Genomic DNA, 10,331 nt, shown 5'->3' with positions numbered 1-10,331 from the left:
AAGATGTGCGGTCAGCAGGTGAAAAGGGGCGATCCTGCCCCTCTGCTCTGTGCTGAAGAGGCCTCACCTGGAGTACTGTGTCCATATGAAGAGTCCTCAGTGCAGAAGAGACATGGACCCGTTGGAGCACATACAGAGGACGGCCACAAAAAAAAAAAAAAAAAGAACCAAAGGATCAAACACCTCACCTGTGAGGACAGGCTGAGAGAGCTGGGGCTGTTCAGCCCGGAGAAGTGAAGGCTCCGAGGTGACCTGGTAACAGCCTTTCGATACCCAAAGGGGAGCCTAAAGGAAAGAAGAAGGGAAAATTTAGGTTAGATATAAGGAAAATATCTTTCACAGCAAGGGACAAGGGGAAACGTTTTAAGTTGAGGGAGGGAAGATTTAGGTTGGACGTCAGGGGGAAGTTCTTTACAGAGAGAGCGGTGAGGTGCTGGAACAGCTGCCCAGAGAGGCTGTGGATGCCCCGTCCATCCCTGGAGGTGTTCAATCCAGGTTGGATGGGGCCCTGGGCAGCCTGGTCTAGTATGAAATGGGGAGGTTGATGGTCCTGCATGTAGCAGGGGGGTTGGAGATTCACGATCCTTGAGGTCCCTTCCAACCCAAGACATTCTGTGATTCTGTGCAGTGGACCAGGTTGCCCAGAGATGCGGTGGATGCCCTGTCCCTTCCAAGGTGACACACAGGGCAACCTGATCTAGCTGTGAATATCCCTGTTCATTGTGGGCGAGTTGGACTAGACCATCATAAATGGTCACTTCCGAATCTAAGGAGTCTCTGGTATGATACCTGAAGCCATGTCCACAAAAGACATCGATGGCCTGGTGAGCAATCAGGGTAGGTGGGGAAGCCTGTGTGCTCAACAGCTCTGGGGAAGCTCACCAAGTAGTCCAGTCAGGAAGATTCACATCAGCCATAGAGCCTCTCTGTGCCAGTGCCAGTATTCAGCACACCAGAGGTACTGCTTCATCACACTGGTGGGTCCCACAGCTGCAGAACTAGCTATTTAATGGTGGTCAGGAGATGGAAGGAAGAGGGGTGGGGAGATTGGCTATCGTACAGACTAGGAAAGTAACATGCTCTGAGAACTATGCCCTGACATCTGTTACTACTGACAAATTTGTAAGGGAGGTCTAGGAGAGAACCAGACAAGACAGGAACAGAATACTCGTGTTCAGTATGCTCAAGTAGTGGAGACTGTATTACACTAAGCTAGGATGAAGAAAATGGCCACTGGGGCTGGGGGTTTTCTTAAGCTCAGGTCCCAGCCCGATACATGCACCTCACCCTATTACTAGCCACATAGCTTATTGGGCCAGAACAATAAACCCCAGGGAGCAAGGCGAGCCCCTTGTGACACCCATTCCATCTTTTAGTGAGCATCCCACAGCCATCACAAAACCCACCTGCATACAAGCGATGCATGAACAAGGGATTTGTGGCGTTCCATTATCCGCTCCACAGATTTCACAGTGCTTAAACCACTAACTAGAGGAGCCCCAGGAACCCTTAAACCCCATCGAGCTGCAAAACGGAATGGATCCAAAGACACAAGGAACATGATTTAAATACTCAGCATGGGCGGAATTAATACGTGGCACAGGAGACACAGAGGGGACATGGGCAGAGGACACAGGGAGGACACAAAGACACAGGCGGGACACGAGGACACAGAGGGAACGCATCATGAAATGGATTGGGACAACGTGATAGCAGACAAACCAAGTTTGGAGTCTCAGGTTGGAGATTAGGCAATGAGAATCATGAAAGAGGGAACAGAGACTTCACAAGAAGGTACTGAACTTAAGAAGAGTTACAGAGGAAACCTGGAGAACACAGGATCCCTTTACGGAAAAGCGCATTAGCTCCAGGCATTTCCAGAGTTGCAATGCTCAGTCAGCCAACCAGCATTACCTTGGGACTGACTGAAGCATTCCAGAAATGAGACAAGAGCAAAAGAAAGGAATGTATGTCAGCCCCTCCGTTACCAGTTCGGAGAAAGGGAGATAACCCCTTCACTCCCTTAAGAAAAGAATTGAAAAGAAAAATAAGAACAAGCATAGCAGACATTGCTGCTCCAGTCTGTAGGAAATATCCAAATACTTTTCTAGGACGGTATCTCTGATAAAGCAGATTTTATTTGCAATTGCAATGGCGGGCCTCCTGCAAGCAGGAGAGCACACAGAAAACAGAGTTACCTCTTTTATTCCCTATTCCCCGACGCTTCTCTCTTACCCCCTGGCTCCTCATCGGCTGAGTACTTCAGGTTCACAATCTTCTCGACACTTCTCTAAACATGGAAACACTGGACAAACAAATTTTTGCTGCATAAGCATCAATCTGTAGTTAATTAACTTATTCCACATCTGATCGTTATTTTGTGGATACCTGCTTGTCCTCCTTTCTACAAAGATAAGCTTGGGAGAGAGGCAGGGGAGTATCCTGGTGCCTGCCTTCACACCCCAACCTTCTCATGGAGTGAGACAGTCCAGCCTTGTGTAGAGGCCCTAACTTCTTTGATGTTTGCTAGATCTTTCTTTTGCTAAGAGTTTCTTATCCTAAGAGAACAGCTCTACAATGTTTTCTAATTCTTAGCACGCTATACTCGCATTGTTTGGAACACTTAACAACTATTACAGTTTTGCAATAAGGAATTAATCACATATTTCAGTAATAATGTTTCTAAAACATGCCACTAACATATACAGTATTTTACTTCTTAGATCAACTATTTCTAAGGATAAGTTACAGAATACAAATGCATTATGTTCTACTTCTTCAAACCAATTGCTTCTTTTTAATATCAAATGCAGAAACAACACTCCATTCCCACAAGTCCAGCTTCAGATCCCCTCAGAAAGGGGAAGATCAAAGCCCTACAGCAGGGAACAAAAATCAGTTGCCTCTTTCCAGGAAAGAGCACTCACCCAACAGTCCACAGCAGGCAGTCTCCAGCAAAAGATGCTGCCTTGGGGGCTGCCAGCCCTTAAATGAGGTGAGGGAGGGGTGGAGCCAGGCTCAGCCCCACCTGGTCCCACAGCTGCATTGCTTCCACCTGTGCTTGCAGGGCTGCACCACCCCTCACCAGATGCTCCATCACTGCTTCAGGCTGTGATCTCAAAGTTCCCATAACGTCATGAATAAAAAAAAAAAAAAAAAGTGAATTGGGTCTGCCTGTCTGGCAAGGGGAAGTTTATCACTGAATGAGCAAGGATGGCCCACATATTTTGATTCCAGTCAGATGTCCTCAAAGGCAACTGATAAAATTTCTAATAGATAGGAGAGCACAGATTTTAATACTGATGCAGCAAGATGCTGAGAAGCTGCATGTGCAGCGAAAAGGCTGCGATTACGGTGTGAGTGGAGCGAGTGCTGTTTGCCAAACTGCCAGGGTCAGCTTATGGCTCCCCAGTGAGAAATGTGCATTACCTACTCACGCAGCGATTAAAGACCATCGTGAAAATATTTTACGATTTGGTGTCCTCAGTGGGTGAAGCTGGCACCTGCCTGTAAGGCACCGTGTAGCCATTGGGCTCCAACATCAATCCCAAACCCCAAAGAAGTAGGGAGGCTGCAGCGTGCGTACTTCGTGCAGCCCCTGCGCACCTCAAGTCAGAGATCACTGACGTACCGCAGGACCCATTTCTGCTGCGGCACGACGTGGGATTGCTGAAGTCACTGCAGATCTGGAGAACAGACAAAGCATCTCCAGAACGCACTCCCCATACAACTTGCCCACATGCAGGGGGCACAAGCCCCATTTTGGGGGCAATGATCCCCACTTGTGGGGTGCTACCCTCACCCCACTGTCACAGCCATGCCCCGAGGACACCATCACCCCACTGCGCATGGCCAGCAACGTCTCCCCGGACTCCACTCCCACAGGCATCCCCGTCCTTGTCCTCAAGCCGACAACATCGGCATGGAGCAAAGCGGGGCAGGGGGCGTGGGAGGACTTGAGGGGACATGAGAGGGCACATGGGGACACAGGGACATGGGGGGACACGGAGGGACATGGGGTTGACGCGTGGGGTCAGAACTAGAGAGGCAAGAGGAGGTGGCACGTGGAGGTGACACAAGGAGGTGGCAGGCTGTGCCAGGAGTTTGAGCAGCACTGCGGGGCAGATGAGCAGTGCCAGCCCAACGTGGGGGTGATGGTGACACTCCAGGATGAGGAGCTGCTACTGTTTTTCAAGCAGGTAGGAGTTTGTTATCCATACATAATACTGCACTTGTTGTTTTCTTTTTTAAATCAGTGACAGTATGCGATCTGATCCAATGTCTTTGAAAAGTGTGGTTTCAGGATTGTCAGCTGAAACAGCAGCAGAACACAGGCCGTTGCCTGTGGGGGAAGGGACGGGGAAGGAAGTGAGGAAAGAAAGGAGGAAGCCTGAAAAAGGAATGAGGATGGCACGGGGCGAAGGAAGGGGGCGAGACATAGGGGAATGAAGGGAAAAGGACAGAATAGCGGTGGAGCAGCCTAAAAAGCAGCAACAAGCTCTGGGAGGACTGCAGAGTGCCAGATTCTGTAGCGGGTGTGTATCTGTGTGTGTATGTTGTCATTACCTGCCTGGTTTGGGGTCGGGGCTGTTGTTGCTTCTGAGCTCCTGCAGAGGGAAGAGCTTGAGCAATCGGTGCCCATGCAGAACTGCAGCACGGGGGAGCGCTTGGTAAGGACAGCCCTGCAGCCCTCAGCTGGACGAACTTCTTCCGTGTGTCCAGACTGTGAGCTGTGCAGCCGTGCCTGGCTGCACTGCTCCAGCTCAGAGTCCGCTGCCTGAAGCTGCATCTTTGCTGCCTTCCCTCCTGCCCAGAGCCTCGAAGCTGCTCCCACAGTCCTCTGCCCACCCCCAACACGCCAGAGAAGACATCTGGCAGCGGGCTGGAGGAATCCCAGCACCCTGTTTTCCTTCTGCCCGCAGCTCTCTCCTCCTCTGCCACACAGGGCACCAGCCTGCAAAATGGGAATGGTCGGGAGGAAAGGGAGCACTGGCAGGAGCGACTGCTGCAGCTGGCCGGGGGGGTCTGCGTCCCCCGTGCCCTTGTGGGCTATCTGTCCAGCTGCAGGAGGACCAGAGAAGGGCAGATAAAAAGGTGCAGCTGAGCAAGCAGTGGACCTGCACAACTCTCTGGCCATCCTCCCGATGGCAGCTGTGACACATCGATTCTTTCCATGCAGCTGAATTCATGTTTTCCATCTGTAAACTTAAGTGGAGAACTGCAGGTTTTGTTAATCTTTGTGGAAATGATGTAACGGTCCCCAAGAATCTCAGAACTGCAACTTTGTCTCTGCCTGCGTAGACCTGCTAGGGCCTAAAACTACCCGTTTTATGGCATTAAAAAGAATAAAAAGCCAAAAATGAAACCTGGAGTTGAAGAAAGACCTTGGAAAAAAACACATTAAAATGTGAACAAGACAGAGGCTGAGCAAACGTTAATATAGCCCAGTGCTTTCTGCCAAAGTGCTTTATTTCGTTATCGTTAAATTTGCCGGGCAGTTACATTTCGGTATGTGAATATTTAGAAACAGTGCAATGGATGCTGGCAAAAACGAGTCTGTTTTCTTTTTTAACAGATATTCATAAGCACTTAGCACAGCTTTCCGGGGTCTGGAGTAGTTTCCCTTTGTTTTCTTCGTCTTTTCCCCCCGCTTGTAACTTCGCGCTCTTCCCCCGTCATCACAACGCGGAACGGATCGCCACGGCCTGCGCCGCGGGTCCCCGGCAATGCCGCCGGAGTTCTTCCCGCGGTCTCTGCTGCCACCTCGTGGCCAATGCGCGGAACTGCCGCTGCCTGCTGCTCAGGCCGGCAAGCGGTACAACGCATGCGCGTACAAACGCGGAAGTGGCGTTTAAACCGCTCTGCGCCGCTAATCCGCCGCTCTCTATGGTGATCAGTCCTCCAGGTAATAGCGAACACGCGCGCGTCAACTGAAAGATAGCAATTGTTTCGACAGACCACTGCGGGGACGGGCAAGCAGCCGATTCTTGCACCGCCGGCTCAGCGATAATTTCCCCTTCTAATCCAGGATGCCCCTCGTCTATTTCCGCCGATTTATGCCCGAGCCCACCCGGGAACGGACCGGGTCGGCTCACGGCTGCCCCTCAGCGCCTCGTGGCACCCAACGTGCTTGCCGCCGCGGTGGAGGAGCAGACGTTTGGGGCTCCAGCCCCAGCCCTGCACCGCAGCGTTCCTGGAAAAGCAAGTCTCGCGAGAGCAACGCACACGGGCCAAGCTAGGCACCGCGCACGCGGCAGTCTCCGCACCGCACTACGCAGGCGCGGTTCTCGAGACAACAGCACGGAGTACGGACGCGCGATTCATGAGAAAGCACGACGCATGCGCCAGTGGTTTAAAAAAAAAAAAGAAGAAGAAGAAAAAAAAAAGCGCTACGCGCGCACTGGATTCTGTTCCGAACGGGGCATGCGCCGCACTCTGCCCGCGACGGCGCATGCGCGTGGCTGTGCCCCGCAATGCGCGTGTGCCACGTGCTCTGCGCGCGCGCCAGCCTCGACGCCGCAATACGCACGCTTTCCTCACGGCCGCAAAACGCACGCGCCGTCGTTTGCAGCGCCTCCAGTACGTTCTCGAAGCAGACCGGGGCATAAAACCGCCCGAGGAAACAGACGAGGAGCATTCTGGATCGGAAGAGAGAAAAGTGTCGCGGAGCCGGCGGTCCAAGTATTGACTGCTCACCTGCATCTCAGGGCTTCGAAGAAATGCGTGCGATTGGAAAGCTTGTGGCGCATGCGCACTACTTCCCGGGGGACCGAGCACCACTTCCGCGTGCCTGCGCGCACGCGCCCTGCTGCCTGCGGCGACGTAGCGACGCTGCCGCAATTCTGCCGATTGACCGCGTGGGGGCACCAGAGACAGCTGAAACAACCTCGATGCAGTTCCCCCGATTGGCCACGAGGGGGCGCGAGAGATCGCGGAAACAACCGCGACGCACTTTTGCCGATCGGCCACGCGGTGGCACCAGAGACCGCGGAAATCACTTCGCCGCTAGGACTGCTGTGGGTCTGCACCAAGCCATCGCCAGCCCGTTCTCTCTTTTGATGGCAGAGGAAAAACACAGAAGGGAGAGGGGGGAAGGGAAGACGACAAAGACAACGAAGGAAATCTTCGACAAACCCACCAAACCTGCGCTCAGCGCGTAGGGGTACTTGTCAATAAACAAATAACCAGCAAATTGATGTTGTCAAGATTTTTATTACTCTATTTTTTGCAGCCAGCGTCCGAGGTAATGAAAAACCTCGTACGAAGCAGGCAGATGCGTGCAGCCAAGCCATGGCTTGAAACGATTAACCACATTTGGTTTTGACACCACGTTTGTGAGAAACACTCAAAGCCAAAAAATTCAGGTTAGGCCAGGATCTCAGTGATAGCAGCAAAGTTTATTCGTCATTGCAATAACAGGCTCATGTCCCCTATTAGCGAGGGAGGGACTGTGCAACAGTCAGCGAAATTCATTCCGTTCTATACTCCAAACCCAACGCAGGTAACGCTCTCCTGGCATTCACTGGTTGAGCGTCTCAGGCTTACACTCTCCCCGATGCTGTTGCTATGATACATTTCCATATAAGGTCCATTACCAACCCGTTGTTCTTTCATATGTTTTGTACTTCTCCATGGAGATACGAGGGCCATATTTCCAAGAGTGAGCACATGCGTTCTGTCCTGTGCTGGGCTCTCTTTCTCCAGCCCGCATCTTTGCCTTGTTTTGCACCTGGCTCACTTCTACCCCAGTCAGAACGCCCCCAATCTTTAACTTTCTACTCTGTTCAACAGCTTTCTTAGTGGAAGGAAAACAGCTATTTCACAAGAGGGTTATAAGTTCAGTGAAGGTCAATACTACGTACCGAAAACACTAAAAGCTTCTACTGCAAAAACACAACCTACCTTTCACAACCAGACCCAGAACCAACCCCCAAGGAGCGCCGCCACTCACAGCTCTCCACCCGCACTCTGCACCGCCGATCACCGCCCCCTGAGCTCAGCCAGTAAGCCAGTTCTCAGCCCACCTCGTTGTCCACTCATCTAACCCACGCTTCCTCAGCTTCATTTGCAGGATGTCGTGGGAGACTGTATCGAAAGCATTGCTGAAGTGAAGGCAGACGACATCCACTGCAGCAGCACATGAAATGGTCCATCCCACTCGGGCTGAAGCTTTGATTCCTTACACGTGCGTGTTAGGACCCAGCCTCCAGCACGGAATGAGGGCACTAGAAATTCCAGAGGTGGAGCTCGAGACAGCAGTCCATGTCCCTTGAGGGATAACAGAGAAGCAGACAACCCGAGTATGTAGTTCTTAGGAAACTTATCCTTGGCTTCAAGAGAGGGCATCTCACCTCTCCCTCCCAAGTACATCAACCCAAACAACACTTCATACGTTGATACTCCCAAGTCTTTTCTGGGAGCGGTTCGTATTCAGAGAAGGGCTACAGGTAAACGCTTTGGCCATGGTCATTTGGTCTCTAAAATCCATTTTGACAAGCGCTTTGTCAGCATCTGACCGATCCATCCTACTTTCTCTGAAGAAGGAGGGTGCCGGTGAGTACGGAACTCCCGCTTGATTTCTAGAGTTCTCATTAGCTCCTGTAGGACCTGTGAAGTAAAGTGGTTTCCCTTATCTGAGACGATATTCTACGTGATCCCATATCTAGGGATCGCGCCCAGGTGTAGAGTCCTTAGTGCAGAAAAGACAGGGACCTGTTGGAGCACCCAGAGGACCAAGGGTAAATCCTGCCTGACCGATCTAGCGGCCGTCTGTGATGGTGTCACTGCATCAATAGCCAAGTGAAGAACCACTGATATCATCCACCTGGACTTCAGCAAGGCCTCTGACACAACATCCTTCTTTCCAAATTGGAAGGATACGGATTCGGTGAGCGGACCGTTCAATGGACAAAGAACCGGCTGCAGCATCGAGTCCAGGAGCCAACGGCTCCGTGTCTGGATGGCGATCGGTGATGAATGGCATCTCAAAGGGGTCCGCGCTGGGGCTGAGACTCTTCAATATCTTCATCAGTGGCATCACCAGCGGGATCAAGTGCACCCTCAGAAAATTTGCTGACAACACCAAGCTGTGAGGACCAGTGACACACCAGAGGGGCAGGACGCCAACCACAGGGATCTAGACAGGCTCAAGCAGCGGGCACAGACAAACCTCATCAGCTTCAACAAATCCAGGTGCAGTGTCTTGCACCTGGGACAAGAGAACCTCCCACTACCAATACATGCTGGGGGATGAAAGAGCTGAGCATAGGCCTGTCCCAAAAGACCTGGTGGATGGCAAGCTGTATGTGAGCCAGCAAAGTGCCCTCCCAGCCCAGAAAACCAGCCACATCCTGGGCTGCACCAAAAGATGTGCGGTCAGCAGGTGAAAAGGGGCGATCCTGCCCCTCTGCTCTGTGCTGAAGAGGCCTCACCTGGAGTACTGTGTCCATATGAAGAGTCCTCAGTGCAGAAGAGACATGGACCCGTTGGAGCACATACAGAGGACGGCCACAAAAAAAAAAAAAAAAGAACCAAAGGATCAAACACCTCACCTGTGAGGACAGGCTGAGAGAGCTGGGGCTGTTCAGCCCGGAGAAGTGAAGGCTCCGAGGTGACCTGGTAACAGCCTTTCGATACCCAAAGGGGAGCCTAAAGGAAAGAAGAAGGGAAAATTTAGGTTAGATATAAGGAAAATATCTTTCACAGCAAGGGACAAGGGGAAACGTTTTAAGTTGAGGGAGGGAAGATTTAGGTTGGACGTCAGGGGGAAGTTCTTTACAGAGAGAGCGGTGAGGTGCTGGAACAGCTGCCCAGAGAGGCTGTGGATGCCCCGTCCATCCCTGGAGGTGTTCAATCCAGGTTGGATGGGGCCCTGGGCAGCCTGGTCTAGTATGAAATGGGGAGGTTGATGGTCCTGCATGTAGCAGGGGGGTTGGAGATTCACGATCCTTGAGGTCCCTTCCAACCCAAGACATTCTGTGATTCTGTGCAGTGGACCAGGTTGCCCAGAGATGCGGTGGATGCCCTGTCCCTTCCAAGGTGACACACAGGGCAACCTGATCTAGCTGTGAATATCCCTGTTCATTGTGGGCGAGTTGGACTAGACCATCATAAATGGTCACTTCCGAATCTAAGGAGTCTCTGGTATGATACCTGAAGCCATGTCCACAAAAGACATCGATGGCCTGGTGAGCAATCAGGGTAGGTGGGGAAGCCTGTGTGCTCAACAGCTCTGGGGAAGCTCACCAAGTAGTCCAGTCAGGAAGATTCACATCAGCCATAGAGCCTCTCTGTGCCAGTGCCAGTATTCAGCACACCAGAGGTACTGCTTC

This window comes from Phasianus colchicus, chromosome 14 (genome assembly GCF_987193195.1).
Source record: "Phasianus colchicus chromosome 14, bPhaCol1.hap1.1, whole genome shotgun sequence".
Taxonomy (NCBI): Eukaryota; Metazoa; Chordata; class Aves; order Galliformes; family Phasianidae; genus Phasianus; species Phasianus colchicus.
Note: the sequence above shows the minus strand (reverse complement) of the source record.